Genomic DNA, 20810 nt, shown 5'->3' with positions numbered 1-20810 from the left:
TGTTCAAAACAGTGAGATGGTATAATGTTGAGTATCTAAATCAAGCTTCTTAAAATAATATCAAGAGTCCTAACCGTAAGTTTTAGTGCTGTTTCTCTTTCCTATATGACGTTTTAACCAATTTAATTGATTCAAAAACAAAAAGAGAACTATTATTATATTTGAGCATCATATTTAAGAAAAGCCCACAGAAAAATTTTATTTTCTATGTATGCTACTAATTAATCTAAACTCTAGTGTTAACCTAATATTACTGTGTATGCAGTTTCAACTTTCTTTTATATAGATAATGTATGCTATTGATGTAATACCTATGTACATATTTATCTTCAAAAATTAATACAGGATCATGAAAGCCATTTGAAATATAGAAAATAAAATGATAAAAGGTCAATAGCTATATTTTTTATTCTGCATGATAAATGATATGTCACATTTTCTAAAACCACACAATAATTTTAAGTTCTTTTAACATAATCACTCATTAAATTATAAAGAAAAAATATATTTCAAATTTGTTCAATATACACACACACATATCCACACACAACCAATAGCACTAACCAAAGCCTGAAGTTAACAATAGTTTATTTGCCTGATAATTAAAAGTTGTATTATAACTTGACTAAAATATCTTGATTTAATGTTTATTATGATCATACCTAGAGCCAGAATCACATTAATAATAGTTTGTAAGCAATAGAAACAATTTTTACTGCCTTAAGTCCAAAACTGTCTGTGATGTTATTTCCTTCATTATACAGTACATCTGTCATACTGATAAAATTAACAAATAAAAATAACCTTGCAGAAGAAACATAATTTGTAATATTCAAACTAGTTGCTGATTTAATAAAAAACTTGAGACAAAGTATAATGCTTCTATAACTAAATTATTTTATGACAATTTAAAAAGACTTTAATTTTGGCCACATGAAAGTCTTCATTCTTGTGAAAACAGCTCATTATTGCGTTTTTAATAAATTCATCTTATTTGGTTAAAAGGACAGTATTGAAATTTGCTTGATAGTTGCCCACTAAACATACATCTCATAAAAATCTGGGGAAATAAATAATAATTTCATCATAATAGTCTTCATTTACAAATACAGCTTAGTTTTCTCCTGAAAAAAAATTTATACTGAGCTTATGAATGTCTAGTGCTTCAGAAAGAGAATGCTATGACCTCACTTAGCAATTAGTTTTCTTTCTATGCTCCATAAAATTGAAGAGATTTACAAAGCAATTGGAAAAACTACCTTTTATAATGATGAACCATATGGCACTCAGTTTACTATATTTATGCTTAGCAGAGAGTGTAAAATTATAGTTACTGCCTTTTTTTTTTTTTTTTACAAAATGAGGTTACTACTTCTATTATGTTTACAAATTAGCAAGATGCAGATAACAACAAAAAATTCAGATTTCTCTAAAAAAATTGATTTTGCTGAGACTAACATTTTTCTCCAAAACTCTTTTGGTTTATAAATGAGTTTTAACATATTTATAAACATGAAATACCCTGTTTATAAGAAATTGTCCAGGTGAAATCCATGACACAGTTCATTTGTATGGGCAGGCATCTTCCTCCCAGTAAAAATGTGTGCTTGAAGGAAGAGAAACAGAGGCACTAACTGCTACTCTGTCAGCTACCCTGTCTATTCTGTATTTCCTCCCTTAACTGAGGATATTCAGTTTGAAATGGATAAATTGCACTTCAGTTCAGTTCAGTCACTCAGTCGTGTCCAACTCTTTGCAACCCCATGAATCGCAGCACGCCAGGCCTCCCTGTCCATCACCAACTCCCGGAGTTCACTCAGACTCACATCCATCGAGTCAGTGATGCCATCCAGCCATCTCATCCTCTGTTGTCCGCTTCTCCTCCTGCCCCTAATCCCTCCCAGCATCAAGGTCTTTTCCAATGAGTCTACCCTTCGCATGAGGTGGCCAAAGTACTGAAGTTTCAGCTTAGTGATAGGTTAATCTATAATTTATTATGAAAAGTTCTTTATGCCCATAATCTGGTAAATTTTAATCTCCAAATGACTTGGAGAGGGAGAATTAAGTACCTAAAATGTGGTGGATTTAGTTAATAAAATGGAGAAACCACAGTACACCAGTTATTAACTGTGTTCCCTAATGGCTCAGACAGTAAAGAATCCACCTGCAATGCAGAAGATCTGGTTTTGAAACCTGGGCTGGGAAGATGTCCTAGAAGAGGGCTTGGCAACCCACTCCAGTATTCTTGCCTGTAGAATCCCCATGGACAGAGGAGCCTGGCTGGCTACAGTCCATGGGGTTGCAAACAGCTGGACATGACTGAGTGACTAAGCAACTTGTGCTTCCCTGGTGGCTCTGCGGTAAAGATGCAGGAGTCACAGTTTCAATCCCTGGGTTGGAAATATCCATAGGAGAAGGAAATGGCAAACCACTCCTGAATTTTGCCAGGAAAATTCCCTGGACAGATGAGACTGGCAGGCTACAGTCCATGGGGTCATAAAAGAGTTGTATACAACTTAGTGACTAAACAACAATATCACATACATCACACTATGACCTCATCTAAAGTATCAAAAAACAATATAAAGCTTATATGTAGAATTTTCTTTTCTAGAAAATACGCAAAATATGCATACCAGCTACACTTTTAGTAGGAAATTAATATATTTATATTATTTTTGTACCACATAATCAGTATTTCATAATAAGAGCCCATTAGCTTGTTACCATACTCATAAAATGATAAATTACTTTCACAGCCTTCAATTCCATCTAATTTTGAATACTAGATCAAAGTAGGACTTTACAATGAGATTAAGGATGAACTCTGAAGCTCATGGTCATAACACTGAATTTAAGAGTCAAATATCATTCTATTTTCAAAACAAATAGGAGAAACTATCAGTATTTGCAGAAACAGAGAGGGGAGCATAAACCAGGGAAATTTTCTAGCAGTTTTTTTTTATTTTCCATAAGTCAGAAAGATTAGCTTTGCTTGCATATAACAATGTGCTATCATTTTGTGATGCTAACAGAAATGATTAAATCAAAAAATGTAAATGTAATCAGTTTTAAAGCCATCTGAAGACATCATCTAAGATATAAATTATAGGCTTTCCATGGCTGCTGAAAACTTAATAGCCTTTATTTCTATACAAACTATGTTGAAAGTCTGGTGTTTTGCAGCGCTTAATGAGAATTCAAATCAGAGTGCTTCTAAAATGAAAGTAAATTGTTCACACTAGGTCAACTATGATAAACCTGTTCCTACAGTTATCTGAACTACTACATAAATCCATTCACTTGTGAATTGTTACTTGTTTCAATTGCCCCTTCATACCTTTTAAACAGAATGTAAATGGACTGCTCCAGCTTATAAACAGTTTGGGTCTTTCATACACAGATCTATCCTGCGTATTTATTTTTAAGAACTTCTATTGTAATGTCAGAATGATCAAACTCATCAACATGCATCATAAAGATCATTTCTAAACTTTTAAAACTCCCTCCTAGGAGCATAGATATTGTTCACTGACTACTTTATTTATTTATTTTTTCTTCTATAAAGTTCTAAACTGGCGTTATTGATAGCAGTGTAATCTGTCATTCTTTCCCCCTTTGACTGTCAGTCATAAAAGTGGTGTAGTTTTTAAAGATGGGGTGGGGCCTATTGATTCTTACACTCAGTTAATGAAAATACTTTCTCACTGCCTGAAATATTTGGGAATGTTCGCAAAAATGTGACAAGATAAAGTATAATTAATATAATCTCAAACTTTGAAAATAAATTACTTTTACTTGAATTTTGATTGAACAATTTATAGAAAAACACTGAAGTAAGTGAGGACTGGAGACTTATACTGCTGACACTTTATGAAAATATTTTTATCAATTAAATCCTTGACCTCAGCATGAGTTTACTATCTGAATGGAAGACATATAATGAAAGATTTTGGGCACTCCTGTTATAAAGAGTTTTAATTGTATTTGTATAGAAATCTAGTGGAAACTATTTTAATATATTTGGATGAAAGGTTCAGTATAAAATCTGTTCTTCAGAGTGAGATCAAACTGAAAAAATAATTGGTTAACACTTATAAATTAAAGAGCTGATGTCAAAAAAGGGACAGAGAACAGAATATTAAGTGTGAGGAATGTAGCTGAGGGAATATGACACAGGTGTCATAATGCATTTTGGAAATGAAGAACTGCATGATGGAAGCTGGGCTGAAGTGAGAAGAAAGTTACCTCTATGGACATTTTAGTCAATAAATATTTCAGTAAAGTTAAAGGTACAGAGAAATGTATTAAAACCTTCCTATAAAGAGAGATGCAGAAGAACAACTGTATTTTACTATAGCCATGCTCTTTAAAGGCCACACTTGATTAACTTATATTGTTTGTTTCTTTAGCTGAAACTGAAGAGTATCTTTGTAAAGTATAATTACAGCTTCATTTTAAACTTTTTCATATAAATTGCCAAGTTTATCACAAATTTGTGGAGGAATTTACCTTAGATTTTAATATCAAACTGTGCAGAGCCACCCTTTATATTTCCAAAAATACTTAAAATATTCTTTAATTGATCTCAATGTTCTACTTATTTATGGATAAATATAAGTATTCTGTACTTCCAGTTATGGTAATGTCTGCAATATATAATTTGTTTCAATTTTAACCTATTTTCCCACTTCCAATTCATTGCTGTGTTGTTGCTTATATTCTATGTGTGAGACAGAAAAACAGGAGAGACAGAGACAGAAAGACAGAAAGAGAGATTTCTCATATAAGATATTTCTTATTATTTTTCAAGTTCTTACAAAACCTGAAGTGCTTTTGTTTTCTCACCCCTGCCTAAATAACCAGTTTCATTTTCAACACACATTCCTCTCCCTCTCAACACTCTGGTCCAAAAGTCTTAATTTTATAAATGTGCTGCATTGTATTCTGCTTACAAATATTGCATATGGTGTTCCCTCTCCCTAGACATTATTCCTGAGGTCTATGTTTGGTTGACATCTATTGTGCTCTTAAGTCTCAAAGAGACTCATAATCTATGGCATGTCTCCTTTGTGGCAGATATGGTCTTTTTTTTTTTTTTTCCTAGCTTGTTTTTCTCACTAGCATGTCAAATAACTGAGGATTGAGATTTGCTATTATTTCTTTCCTTCATATCATTCCTAGAACTACTTCATTGATCAGTGTACTGCTTAAACATGTTTGTTGCCTAAAGGAATAAACATGATGTGAAGCTAGCAGTGAATAGACATGAAGTGCTCCTCCAATTAACCCCTTTCACTATTTCTCATGGGTACTACAATCCAAATGAACTATTTTATGTTGCTAAACCATCACAGTACCCATGCTTCTTCATAATGGTTATTATTTTTCCAACTTATTAAACTCCACTCCTGTGAAGCTCCTGTATGGGCAACTTCAGCATTGCAGCCTATTGGTCTCCTGTGGATAGTCCATAGTTCATGATGATGTTAGCACATGGTTTACCATTTACCGTTTCCACCATATGCCTGCTGCTAGCCTCAATATTTGTATGTCCATCAGCATGAACAGAGAGAAACATACACTCTTGTCTTTGCTTTTCCGTTTGCCTTGCTTGAATTCTAATATCCAGCATCATCTTTTCTTAGGCAAATTCTCTAAAATCACTGCTATTTTTCTTCCAAAATAAACTTAGCTATTCTTTACATTAAAGCAGCTTAATGAGGTGCTGAGGAATATTTTATAACGTGGAATTTGTTACATGGTAATACTTTGGCCACCTCATGGGAAGAGTTGACTCATTGGAAAAGACCCTGATACTGGGAGGGATTGGGGGCAGGAGGAAAAGGGGACAACAGAGGATGAGATGGCTGGATGGCATCACCAACTCAATGGACATGAGTTTGGGTAAATTCTGGGAGTTGGTGATGGACAGGGAGGCCTGGCATGCTGCAATTCATGGGATTGCAAAGAGTCGGACACTACTGAGTGATTGAACTGAACTGAACTGAATATTAATAGCCATTATTATTAATAAGTTGCATTTATTATATACCAGGCCAAAATGCTGCTGCTGCTGCTAAGTCGCTTCAGTCGTGTCCGACTCTGTGTGACCCCATAGACGGCAGCCCGCCAGGCTCTTCCATCCCTGGAATTCTCCAGGCAAGAACTCTGGAGTGGGTTGCCATTTCCTTCTCCAATGCATGAAAGTGAAAAGTGAAAGTGAAGTCACTCAGTCGTGTCCAACTCTTAGCGACCCCATGGACTGCAGCCTACCAGGTTCCTCCATCTATGGGATTTTCCAGGCAAGAGTACTGGAGTGGGGTGCCATTGCCTTCTCCACCAGACCAAAGAGTTAATCTTAAACAATAACCCAGTGAAGTAAATGTCTTTTATCACCATATTCAGCAATACTTTCAGTTTCATTGACCATGTTAGTATATTTCTCTTATTGAACTCATTCATTCATTCTTTGCTCAGAGATATTCACACACTTTCTTTCATAGGATTCCTCAACCTTAAGTCTGCCCCACTACTTGCAGTGGATGACCTTTCCTCATCTTTTGCTGAGTGGTTTCGAGTTATCCATTAGAACTGCCCTGCTCCTGCCACATCTCTCTCCAGCCTTTCTGAAGGGACTCCAACCTTCCATCCCATTACAGTAGCAGAATTGCCTCTACCAATTAGGGGAAAACTTCTTCACAAGAGTCCTGAAACCCATCCTCTTCTCTTCATATAACCTGCATTCTGAAGAATATTGTTTAATTTATTGTTTTCCATATAATTCACTTTTTCCTCTCTCCTAGTCTTTTTTTTTTTTTTCAATTTCCAGTATCTTTTCTTTCTTCTAGAATCTGGATACAATTAACTCTAGCAAGGTAGTAATCAATACTAATGAAGCCTCGCACTTTAGGTTCTACTACTTCAATATGTGTAAATGCGAGAATGCATATTCCAATAACTGGGAGCTAAAATTTGACACTATACCAACAAGTTTATGCAATATTGATATAATTGTACAGAAGCTTAAGTGTATTTCTTGAAACTTTAAGATTAGAGTTTGGCCTTCTTATAAGTCACCTTACATATAAACAAAGTTATTCTTTGCTTATCTGTCCTAGTCTATGAAGCATTTCCCTATGTACTTAGTGATTCCTCCCTCTTTGAGAAGATGAACAGAATCAGAATTCTTATGCAGAAAAAAGAAATGTTAAATCAAAATTACCAAATTCTGAAATCACAGTAGATGGTGAGTGCTCAGTTGCTTCAGTTGTGTCTGACTCTTTGCAACCCCATGGACTGTAGTGCCTCTGGCACTTTGGTCCGTGAGATTCTCCAGGCAAGAATGCTGGGATGGGTTACCATTTCCTTCTCCAAGGGATCTTCCCTACCCAAGGATCAAAATTGCATCTTTTATGTCTCCTGTAATGTCAGGCAGGTTCTTTACCACTAGTGCCACCTGGAAAGCCCCACACTGAAGTAGAATTAATCCATGTTCCTTACTGAATGTCTGGTCCACATTTTCATCCCCTAGTTGGGAAAGAAGCAAACTGCAAGGCTGATTTTGACACTTTTTGGCCTGAAGAAGGTGACACATGACAGGCTGGGGGCCCGGCGGAGCAGGCACATTGACCACAAATACGTTTTATTTCTTACTGAAATATTTTACCTAAATAGGCTGTAGGAAGTTACAGTATTGACCAAAAGAAGACACATATCCCTCATTAATATTTGCTTCAGTAAGTCTCAAAATTCTGTGACAGATTTTGGTCAAATTGTTTACATTAAAAAAAAAAACAAATAAAAACTTATAACTTAAAACCTAACAACTTAAAATTGTCACAAAAGCATTCATACACAAAAAAACTGTCCAGAAGACATTCTTCTTTTCTTCTGAAGGTTTTATGAAGCATTGTTATCCTTACTCAGCCTTTTACTATTAAACTGAAATGGCTTTTTCAACTGAGATAAATAGTTCTGAAACAGTTCTTCCACCAGTGATTAAGACTGGGGTGGCAGGTATTGGGGATAATAGTCATTTAGCATTCTGAGCTTCTTGGGCATACTTGGTGACTTTACCAGCTCTAGTTATCTCCTTGTCCACAACTTTGATGATACCCACAGCAAACACATCTCATATCATCAAGAAAGTGCCCCAGATGAGGACTGTCACAGAAGCTATCAACACACATGAGCTTGTCAAGAACGATATCATGGTAGCAGAATCACCAGATTTCAAGAATCTAGCAGGTATTTTCTAGATTTTCCCAGAACAATAATAAATATTCTCATTTAGTTCAGCAAAATTGCAAGCAATTTAAGTCGTGTGATGATCCAGCACAATGTTTATTTAGGCTGCCACAATAGACATCTTTGACAGACATATTCTTAACATTGAAGGCCCTGTTGTCCTCAGGGAGAGTTTCACTAAAAGGTTTGTGCTGCATTTCAATAGACATCAGTTGTAATATTGACTGAACCACCATGCTGGGTTTGAGAACACTAGTCTTCACTCTGGAGAAGGCAATGGCAACCCACTCCAGTACTCTTGCCTGGAAAATCCCATAGACGGAGGAACCTCGTAGGCTGCAGTCCATGGGGTCGCTAAGAGTCGGACACGACTGAGCGACTTCACTTTCACTTTTCACTTTCATGCATTGGAGAAGGAAATGGCAACCCACTCCAGTGTTCTTGCCTGGAGAATCCCAGGGATGGGGGAGCCTGGTGGGCTGCTGTCTATGGGATCTCACGGAGTCGGACACGACTGAAGCGACTTAGCAGCAGCAACAGCAGCAGCAGCAGCAGTCTTCACTCAGCACACATGGATAGTACAAATACCACCAATTTTATAAATGTCCTAGAAGAGATGCAAAGAGCCAACTCTTCGGAAAAGGCCCTGATGCTGGCAAATATTGCAGGCAGAAGGAGAAGGGGATACTGGGATGAGATGGTTGGATGGCATCTCTGAATCAATGGACATGGGTTTGAGCAAACTCCAGGAGATAGTGAAGGACAGGGAAGCCTGTCATGCTGGAGTCCATGGAGTTGCAAAGAGTCGGAAATGACTGAGCGACTGAACAACAACAACAACAATGAGAGCAGATAGAAGGGTTTAACAGTTTGATGAGCTGGTGGCAGGATGCAATCTAGAGCTTCAAATAGCATAGTTCCACAGGCATTGTCACTATTATGGGTAGCTTTTTATCCCTTGAACCAAGACAAGATATGTTAACACTTGGTTCCAGTAGGTTCCAGCATGCCACAATTACAAATAAAAATTGGCACAAATAATGCTTTGTTGGGTTTGTAGCCAGTTTTCTTAATATAGGTGTTGACTTCCTTAAAGATTTTCTTGTATTTTTTTTTAACTATAGGGTGGCTCAGTGGACCTATCTTGTTGACTCTAACAATTAATTGTTTCACTCCCAGTGTGTAAGCCAGAGGAGCATGCTCACAATCTGTTCATTCCTGCAGATATCTGATTCAAATTCACCATCACCATCAGCAGCCATCAGGACACTGCACAGTCAGTCTGAGATGTGCCTGTAATCACATTTTTTATAAAGTCTCTATATTCTGAGACATCCATAATGGTCACATAATATCGCTGGTCTTGAATTTTCACAGGGAGATTTCTATCAATGGTGATACCAAGCTCAATTTCAGCTTTCAGTTTATTCAAGACCCAGGGAACCTAGAATAATCTCTTTCCCATCTCAGCAGCCTCCTTCTCAATATTTTTTGATGGTGGTTGTGTTGATCCTATATCTGTAGATCAGATGTCTAGTTGTGGTAGACCTGCCAGAGTCTAAATGTCCAATTATGATGGTGTTGATATGAGTTATTTTCTTTCTCATTTTAGATTTAGCAGTGGTCTTCATGACACACATAGTTTGGTGACAAACACATTGTGGAAAAGCACTCATTCCTTTTAATCAATCTTCAAAATTCAAATGTGGAAGGTTGCTTTCACATTTAGAAAGGAAAGAAAAGAAGATTCACTGGATAGCATGTTCTCTTCCAGCTCCCTCCCACTGACAGCTAAGATCAAATAAAAATTGACTAAACCTATAATTTTTTCATCTCTTATTCCTCCACCTCATCTCTAACTTATCATATTTCTTCAAGACATTCATTTTTCACTCTGACTGCTTACCCAGATGATTTCATCTCCACAAAGTTTTAAAAATAGTCAACTCTATTATATTGACTTTGAGCTATAAATTTCCTTCACACTTTTAACATCAAAAAGGTAATTCATTATTAGATGAATAGTATGTCATAATTCTACTTGTAAATTTTATTTATATTTTTTTCTGTATGGTGCAAGAATAATGGTGCATGTTACAAAATATAGTAGTTTTTATAGGAACAAATACAGAATTGGTATAAAGCAACACACAAAGAGAAGCTAAAGGCAAAGGAGAAAAGGAAAGATATAAGCATCTGAATGCAGATTTCCAAAGAATGCAAGGAGAGGTAAGAAAGCCCTCCTCAGTGACCAATGCAAAGAAATAGAGGAAAACAACAGAATGGGAAAGACTAGAGATCTCTTCAAGAAAATTAGAGATACCAAACGGAACATTTCATGCAAAAATGGGCACAATAAAGGACAGAAATGGTATGGACCTAACTGAAACAGAAGAGATTAAGACAAGGTGGCAAGAATACACAGAAGAACTATACAAATAAGATCTTCATGACCCAGATAACCATGATGATGTGATCACTCACTAGAGCCAGACATCCTGGAATGTGAATTCAAGTGGGCCTTAGGAAGCATCACTATGACCAAAGCTTGTGGAGGTGATAAAATTTCAGTTGAGCAGTTTCAAACCTAAAAGATGATGCTGTAAAAGTGCTGCACTCAATATGTCAGTGAATTTGGAAAACTCAGCAGTGGCCACAGGACTGGAAAAGATCAGTTTTAATTCCAATCCCTAATAAAGACAATGCCAAAAATTGTTCAAACTACCACACAGCTGCACTCATCTCACAGCCTAGCAGAGTAATGCTCAAAATTCTCCAAGTGAGTCTTCAACAGTATGTGAACCGTGAACTTCCAGATGGTCAACCTGGATTTAGAAGAGTCATAGGAACCAGATTTCAAATTGCAAACATCCATTGCATTATAGAAAAAGCAATAAAGTTCCAGAAAAACATCTGCTTTATCCATAGCCTTAGACTGCGTGGATCACAACAAACTGGAAAATTCTTCAAGAGATGGAAATACCAGACTATCTTACCTGCCTCCTGAGAAATCTGTATGCAAGTCAAGAAGGAACATTTAGAATTGGGCATGCAACAATGGACTGGTTCCAAATTGGGAAAGGTGTATATCAAGGATGTATATTGTCACCCTGCTCGTTTAACTTATATGCAAAGCAATTCATGTGAAATGTCAGGCTGGATGAATCACAACCTAGAATCAAGATTTCTGGGAGAAATATCAATAACCTCAGATATGCAGATGACATCACCCTTATGTCAGAAAGTGAATAAAAACTAAAGAGCCTCTTGTTGAAAGTGAAAGAAGAGAGTGAAAAAGTTGGCTTATAACTCAACATTCAAAAAACTAAGACCTTGGCATCTGGTCCCATTACTTCATGGAAAATAGATGGAGAAACAATGGAAACAGTGAGACATTATATTTTGGGGCTTCAAAATCACTGCAGATGGTGACTGAAGCCATGAAATTAAAAGACACTTGCTCCTTGGAAGAAAAGCTATGACCAACCCAGAGAGCATATTAAAAAGCAGAGACATTGCTTTGCCAACAAAGTTCTGTCTAGTCAAACTATGGTTTTCCCAGTAGTCACATATGGATGTGAGAGTTGGATCATAAAGAAAGGTGAGCACTGAAGGATTGATGCTTTTGAACTGTGGTGTTGGAGAAGACTCTTGCGAGCCCCTTCAACCGCAAGGAAATCAAACCCATTAATCCTAAAGGAAATCAATCCTGAATATTCTTTTGAGGGACTCTTGCTGAAGTTGAAATTCCAGTACTTTGCCCACCTGATGAGAAGAATTGACTCATTGGAAAAGACCCTGGTGCTGAGAAAGATTGAAGCCAGGAGGAGAAGGGGATGACAGAGGATGAGATGGCTGAATGACATCACCAATTCGATGGACATGAGTTTGAGCAAGGTGCGCGAGTTGGTGCTGGACAGGGAAGTCTGGTGTGCTGCATTCCATGGAACTGCTTAGAGTCAAACACAACTGATACACTGAACTGAACTGAACATACAATGATTCTCTGCTCAATTTCAAACTGGTATTTGAGCAACAGTAGTTAACATGCACTTTTTTTCTCAACATTGTTGTTGAAATTCTTGACAGCATCAAAGTAAAAAACAAATGCTTGGAGGACTTAATCATATATCCTCGAACTCTAGTCTTTAGCTTTAAAAAAGCCTTGATTTTCAGAAATTTAGAAGTAATTTTCAATTTTGTCTTAAAACAACATTTAGTCATTCTGTAAACTTTACCTCCAAAATCTTGTAAAACTAATATTTATTAAGGGAATCATATACTAATACTTTAAGTTCTTTACATGCACTATGTTATTTTTATTAAAAAATAAAACAAAAGCAAAAAGTAAGAGTTTGGGACCACTATCATCCTCAATTTACATATAAGGGAACAGAGAATTTCCCAAGGGTATTTAGCAGGTTAAGTGTGAGAGTCAAAATTTGATTGAGCTACCTGAGGATCTGTGCTCTGTTGATTTTTCTTTTTCTCACATTTTTCATGAAATTCACTACAAAATCCATTCTAAACTCCTATTAATTGTATACATTACATAAAGCAACCCTTTAAAGAGATAAATTGAATTGTTGATGTTTCTCTTGCCTAAATTCTTTAGTTTATTTTCATTTAAAATACAGTATAAAATTCTCATAATCTCCAAAACTCTCCCTTTCTAGGTCTGTCTCCCTTTCAAGTTACTTATTAGTGTACAGTTACATATAATTGTATGATAGGCAAAGTTATGGCTTTCCCAAAGATTTCCATGTCCTATGGTAAAGGAGGAAACTAAAGTTGCAGATGGAACTAAGGATGCTAATAAACTGTCTTTAAAATAATGAAATGATCCATGATATTTCCAGTGGGGCTAATGTAATCACTGAGGTGATTACAATAAAAGAGAAAAGAAAACCAGAGAAATAGCAGTGAGAGAGGCAGCACTGAGGATACAGAAATAGAACAATACCTCAAACATGGGCAACCTCTATAAACTATAAAACTATAAAACACTGGTGAAAGAAATCAAAGAGGACACTAATAGGTGGAGAAATATACCAAGTTCATGGATCGGAAGAATCAATATAGTGAAAATGAGTATACTACCCAAAGCAATCTACAGATTCAATGCAATCTCTATCAAGCTACCAATGGTATTTTTCACAGAGCTAGAACAAATAATTTCACAATTTGTATGGAAATACAAAAAACCTCGAATAGGCAAAGAAATCTTGAGAAAGAAGAATGGAATTGGAGGAATCAACTTGCTTGACTTCAGGCTGTAATACAAAGCCACGGTCATCGTGACAGTATGGTACTGGCACAAAGACAGAAATATAGATCAATGGAACAAAACAGAAAGCCCAGATATAAATCCACACACCTATGGACACCTTATCTTCGACAAAGGAGGCAAGAGTATACAATGTATTAAAGACAATCTCTTTAACAGGTGGTGCTGGGAAAACTGGTCAACCACTTGTGAAAGAATGAAACTAGAACACATTCTAACACCATATACAAAAATAAACTCAAAATGGATTAAAGATCTAAACGTAAAACTGGAAACTATACAACTCCTAGAGGAGAACATACACAAAACTCTCTCCAACATAAATCACAGCAGGATCCTCTATGACCCACCTCCCAGAATACTGGAAATAAAAGCAAAAATAAACAAATGGGATCTAATTAAACTTAAAAGCTTCTGCACAACAAAGGAAGCTATAAGCAAGGTGAAAAGACAGCCTTCAGAATGGGAGAAAATAATAGCAAATGAAGCAACTGACAAACAACTAATGTAAAAAATATACAAGCAACTCCTGCAGCTCAATTCCAGAAAAATAAATGACCCAATCAAAAAATGGGCCAAAGAACTAAATAGACATTTCTCCATTTAGCCATCTTTTCATACAGATGGCTAACAAACATATGAAAAGATGCTCAACATCACTCATTATCAGAGAAATGCAAATCCAAACCACAATGAGGTACCATTTCACACCAGTCAGAATGGCTTCTATCCAAAAGTGTACAAGCAATAAATGCTGGAGAGGGTGTGGAGAAAAGGGAACCCTCTTACACTGTTGGTGGGAATGCAAACTAGTACAGCCACTATGGAGAACAGTGTGGAGATCCCTTAAAAAACTGGAAATAGAACTGCCTTATGACCCAGCAATCCCACTGCTGGGCATACACACTGAGGAAAGCAGAATTGAAAGAGACACGTGTACCCCAATGTTCATCGCAGCACTGTTTATAATATCCAGGACATGGAAGCAACCTAGATGTCCATCAGCAGATGAATGGATAAGAAAGCAGTGGTACATATACACAATGGAGTATTACTCAACCATTAAAAAGAATACATTTGAATCAGTTCTAATGAGGTGGATGAAACTGGAGCCGATTATACAGAGTGAAGTAAGCCAGAAAGAAAAACACCAATATAGTATACTAACACATATATATGGAATTTAGAAAAAATGGTAACAATAACTCTGTATGCAAGACAGCAAAAGAGACAGAGATGTATAGAACAGTCTTTTGGACTCTGTGGGAGAGGGGGAGGATGGGATGACTTGGGAGAATTGCATTGAAACATGTATAATATCATATAAGAAATGAATTGCCAGTCTACGTTCGAGGCAGGATACAGGATGCTTGGGACAGGTGCATTAGGATGACCCAGAGAGATGGTATGGGGAGGGAGGTGGGAGGGGGGTTCAGGATTGGGAACACGGGTACACCCGTGGCAGATTCATGTTGGATGTATGGCAAAATCAATACAGTATTGTAGAGTAAAATAAAGTAAAATTTTAAAAAAGAACATAGGCAGACTCTAGATGCAGAAAACCCAATGAAACAAACTTTCCCACAGAAACTTTATAAAGAATGCAGATGTGTCAATATCTTGTTGTTGTTCAGTCACTCTGTCTTGTCCGACTCTTTGTGACCCCAGGCTTCTCTGACCTTCACTATCTCCCAGACTTTGCTGAAACTCATCCATTGATTGGATGATGCCATACAACCATTTCATTCTTTCTCACCCCTTTTCCTTCTGCCCTCAATCTTTCCCAGCATTAGGGTATTTTCCAGAGAGTCAGCTCTTAACATCAGATGGCCAAACTATTGGAGGTTTAACTTCAGCATCAGTCATTTCAATGAATCAGTTCAGTTCAGTTCAGTCCAGTCGCTCAGTCATGTCCGACTCTGCGACACCATGAATGGCAGCACGCCAGGCCTCCCTGTCCATCACCAACTCCCAGAGTTCACTCAGACTCACGACCATCGAGTCAGTGATGCCATCCAGCCATCTCACCCTCTGTTTCCCCTTCTCCTCCTGCCCCCAATCCCTCCCAGCATCAGAGTATTTTCCAATGAGTCAACTCTTCGCATGAGGTGGCCAAAGTACTGCAATTTCAGCTTTAGCATCATTCCTTCAAAGAAATTCCAGGGCTGATCTCCTTCAGAATGGACCGGTTGGATCTCCTTGCAGTCCAAGGGACTCACAAGAGTCTTCTCCAACACCACAGTTCAAAAGCATCATTTCTTCGGTGCTAAGCCTTCTTCACAGTCCAAACTCTCACATTCATACATGACCACTGGAAAAACCATAGCCTTCACTAGATGGACCTTAGTCAGCAAAGTAATATCTCTGCTTTTGAATATGCTGTCTAGGTTGGTCATTACTTTTCTTCCAAGGAATAAGCGTCTTTTAATTTCATGGCTGCAATCACCATCTGCAGTGGTTTTGGAGCCCCCAAAAATAGTCTGACACTGTTTCCACTGTTTCCCCATCTATTTCCCATGGAGTGATGGGACCAGATGCCATGATCTTCGCTTTCTGAATGTTGAGCTTTAAGCCAACTTTTTCACTCTCCACTTTCACTTTCATCAAGAGGCTTTTCAGTTCCTCTTCACTTTCTGCCATAAGGATGGTGTCATCTGCATATCTGAGTTTATTGATATTTCTCCTGGCAATCTTGATTCCAGCTTGTGCTTCTTCCAGTCCAGTGTTTCTCATGATGTACTCTGCATAGAAGTTAAATAAGCAGGGTGACAATATACAGCCTTGACGTACTCCTTTTCCTATTTGGAACCAGTCTGTTGTTCCATGTCCAGTTCTAACTGTTGCTTTCTGGCCTGCATACAGATTTCTCAAGAGGCAGGTTAGGTGGTCTGGTATTCCCATCTCTTTCAGAATTTTCCACAGTTTATTGTGATCCACACAGGGTTAATTTCCTTTAGGATTGAGTAGTTCAATGTTGGTATTCTTCAATATCTTGATTGTAACTCATTTAGGAATTCTGAGCTTCATAAATGCAAGATAGTAAACATATATCATTTTAAGTCATTCATCTTGTGGTCATTTGTTACAACAACAATAAGACTCAGTGATAGAGAATCTGCCTGTCAATGTGGGAGACATAGGAGATGCTGGTTCATTCCCAGTCCCTGGATTGGGAAGATCCCTTGGAGAAGGAAATAGCAACTCACTCCAGCATTTTTGCCTAGGAAATCCCAGGGACAGAGAAGCCTGTTAGGGCTACAGTTCATGGGATCATAAGGAGTCAGATATGACTGAGCATGGGCACACACACACACACAGAAATGCATAGTGATATTTCTTTTAAGCATTCATTTACTCCTTAAACTATTATTTGAATACATGTGTATTGTATAGTTGCTATTACTTCTTAAAAACTGCATATTTGTTTAAAGCAATACTCCAGTTTTCTAAAATATATATATTTGCAAAACATATTGAATTTATTCAGATAGATATATGAAATAAAATATGCCAACATGACCATAACAGTAAGGATTCTGGTAGATGGATCCCCATTGAGAAATTCATGAGCTGACAGAATAATTCACTCCCTTTAGTCTTATCTCTTTGCCAAATTTTCTATTATGCTTATAGTTCCTCAAAAAAGAATGAAACAAAATAGCATCTGTGTTCTCTGGGAATGCAGAAAGAAGAAAAAAAAAAAAACTGAGTATCAAAACAATGTGGAATATAAAGATAGATATGTGTGTTTAAAAGGTATATAATATATAACAATGGGTAAATTCTGAAGTTTTCATTTAAAGGCATGTTCAATATATTTTTATAAATCAACTAATAACAAGTGCATATAGGATTATTTATATATTATTCTACTTTAATAATTTTCTAATAGTCAGTAGTGATACTGAGAGAAAACTGTTTCATTATTTTACAAACCCAAATGAATTCATTTCTTTTGATAATTGAATTTACCAGTTAAAATGATGGGAGAAATAGTAACAAAATGAGTTTCTGTATTTCCCTCTCTTTCCTATTTTCTTTTTAATCTATAATCAGTACTTAGTGAAGAAAATAATTTTATAAAATATTTCCTATTAAAAGATAGCAACATGAATATTTTGAGATTAAGACATCACCTCTAATTTTATTTCAAACTATGCAATATGTAAAGCAATTCCACTTCTGCAATAGATAAAATTGAATAAAAACAGTATTAAAATGAACAAAATAAAGCTGAGTAATACTGCAAAATTATACAATGCTTCTCTGATGTCTTCAATAAGGAAATGAGGGTATTTCTATATTTTACAATAGAATATTAAATTATGACAGGTTTTATTTGTCTATAATAAAGGAAAACAAATGAGCCATAAAATTTTTATATTGTTAGCAAAGAATATCCACTGTTTAATGTTAGTCTTTCGTGGCTTCTACAGTGATTCAGTCACATTAATAGTCATCATGAATCTTTATAATTTGAAGTATACTGGTGGCATCATATAAGTTAAAATGATGAAATCTTTATTACATGGTTATTTTAACCAACTGAATTCTTATTCTTAAATATATATAATTTTAAGCTTTATTCTCATCACTATCATTTCACCTATATATCAGTTATTCTACAACTTGTTAAATTTTTTGACTTGTCTAAAAATGAGATTGTACTTTATGACAATTACACATTTCAGAGCTGGTATACAGTGAGAGCTCAATATATTGTAGTAATAATTATCATAATAGTGGTAGCAGCAATAGCTGGTAATAGCAGTAGTATTTTTGTTATTTATCATCATCTTTATACTATGCTATATATTAACAGTTGAGGATATATACTAGAGCATCTATAACAGTGCTTACCATGATCCCCTTCAAATTGTTAAAGTTGTAAAGAAACAATTACATGGTATGAATAATAGATTAAGATAACATTTTTCAGAGCTACAGTTCACAATAAATAAAATTCTAATGAAACCTTATTCTTACTATATGCACTCTATAGTGCTAAATGCTAACTAAGCAGATTGACAGCTTTAGGCCAATTGTGAACATCACACCTAACATATCTCAAAGTTCAGCTAAGGAAAATAAAACAGGTTACTAAGTGGATCCCTCATCTGCCTGGAGGCCCTATTAATGATTCTGATTCTCTGACCCAAGGAGGATTAGGTAGGTGCCCAACACTGTCTTCTTTCCCAGCATAGGTTACATTCTAGCTGCTTTTCTCCAAAAGAGAAAATTCAAGTTCTTGTGTCTCTTCCACCACAAGTAAAATATATTAGAAATGGTTTTACACTCTTTTCACTTTCCTCTAATTAGGAAAATAACTTGGGTTATCTCAGTCTTACATTTAAATTGTTTTAACTTTATTCCCGCCCCCCCCCCCACACACACAGATTTACTGAGGTATAACTGATATATTTGATTTAGGTCATACCTGATGGTCTAGCGGTTTTCCCTACTTTCTTCAGTTTAAGTCTGAATTTAGTAATAAGGAGTTCATGATCTGAGCCACAGTCAGCTCCTGGTCTTATTTTTGTTGACTGTATAGAGCTTCCCCATCTTTGGCTGCAAAGAATATAATCAATCTGATTTCGATGTTGACCATCTGGTGATGTCCATGTATAGAGTTTTCTCTTGTGTTGTTGGAAGAGGGTGTTTGCTATGACCAGTGCATTTTCTTGGCAAAACTGTATTAGTCTTTGCCCTGCTTCATTCTGCATTCCAAGGCCAAATTTGTCTGTTACTACAGGTGTTTCTTGACTTCCTACTTTTGCATTCCAGTCCCCTATAATGAAAAGGACATTTTTTGTGGATGTTAGTTCTAAAAGGTCTTGTAGGTCTTCATAGAACCATTCAACTTCAGCTTCTTCAGCATTACTGGTTGGGGCATAGACTTGGATTACTCTGATATTGAATGGTTTGCCTTGGAAATGAACAGAGATCATTCTGTCGTTTTTAAGATTGCATCCAAGTACTGCATTTCTGACTTTTTTGTTGACCATGATGGCTACTCCACTTCTTCTGAGGGATTCCTGCCCACAGTAGTAGATATAATGGTCATCTGAGCTAAATTCACCCATTCCAGTCCATTGTAGTTCACTGATTCCTAGAATGTCGACGTTCACTCTTGCCATCTCTTGTTTGACCACTTCCAATTTGCCTTGATTCATGGACCTGACGTTCCAGGTTCCTATGCAATATTACTCTTTACAGCATCGGACCTTGCTTCTATCACCAGTCACATCCACAGCTGGGTATTGTTTTTGCTTTGGCTCCATCCCTTCATTCTTTCTGGAGTTATTTCTCCACTGATCTCCAGTAGCATATTGGGCACCTACTGACCTGGTGAGTTCCTCTTTCACTATCCTATAATTTTGCCTTTTCATACTGTCCATGGGGTTCTCAAGGCAAGAATACTGAAGTGGTCTGCCATTCCCTTCTCCAGTGGACCACATGGACCACATTCTGTCAGACCTTTCCACCGTGACCCGCCCGTCTTGGGTGGCCCCACGGGCATGGCTTAGTTTCATTGAGTTAGACAAGGCTGTGGTCCTAGTGTTATTAGATTGACTAGTTTTCTGTGAGTATGGTTTCAGTGTGTCTGCCCTCTGATGCTCTCTTGCAACACCTACCATCTTACTTGGGTTTCTCTTACCTTGGGTGTGGGGTATCTCTTCACGGCTGCTCCAGCAAAGTGCAGCCGCTGATCCTTACCTTGGACGAAGGGTATCTCCTCACCACCACCCTTCCTGACCTTAACGTGGGGTAGCTGCTCTAAACCCTCCTGTGCCCACACAGCCACAGCTCCTTGGGCATGGGGTTGCTCCTTGTGGCCACCATCCCTGGCCTCCAACATGGGGTAGCTCCTCTCTGCCGTTGCTGTGCTGTCGCAGCTTGGCACTCTCAGCCATGCCCCTGACCTCGGATGTGGGGTAACTCCTCTTGGCTGCCGCCCTTCGGGCAAGGGGTCCTCCTGTCTTCTGCCTCTGACCTGGGATGTGGGGTAGTTCCTCTCGGGCATGCTTAGTGAGCAGGTCGCAGCCGCCTGTGCTTAGTGCACTGGTCACAGCCACTCACGCTAGACCATTCAGGTATGACCTAAATCAAATCCATTATGATCATACAGTGGAAGTGAGAAATAGATTTAAAGGCCTAGATCTGATAGATAGAGTGCCTGATGAACTATGGAATGAGGTTCATGACATTGTACGGGAGACAGGATTCAACACCATCCCCATGGAAAAGAAATGCAAAACAGCAAAATGGCTGT

The sequence above is a fragment of the Oryx dammah genome, unplaced genomic scaffold (genome assembly GCF_014754425.2).
Source record: "Oryx dammah isolate SB20612 unplaced genomic scaffold, SCBI_Odam_1.1 HiC_scaffold_3, whole genome shotgun sequence".
In the NCBI taxonomy this organism is placed as follows: domain Eukaryota; kingdom Metazoa; phylum Chordata; class Mammalia; order Artiodactyla; family Bovidae; genus Oryx; species Oryx dammah.
This window is presented reverse-complemented; position numbering follows the sequence as displayed.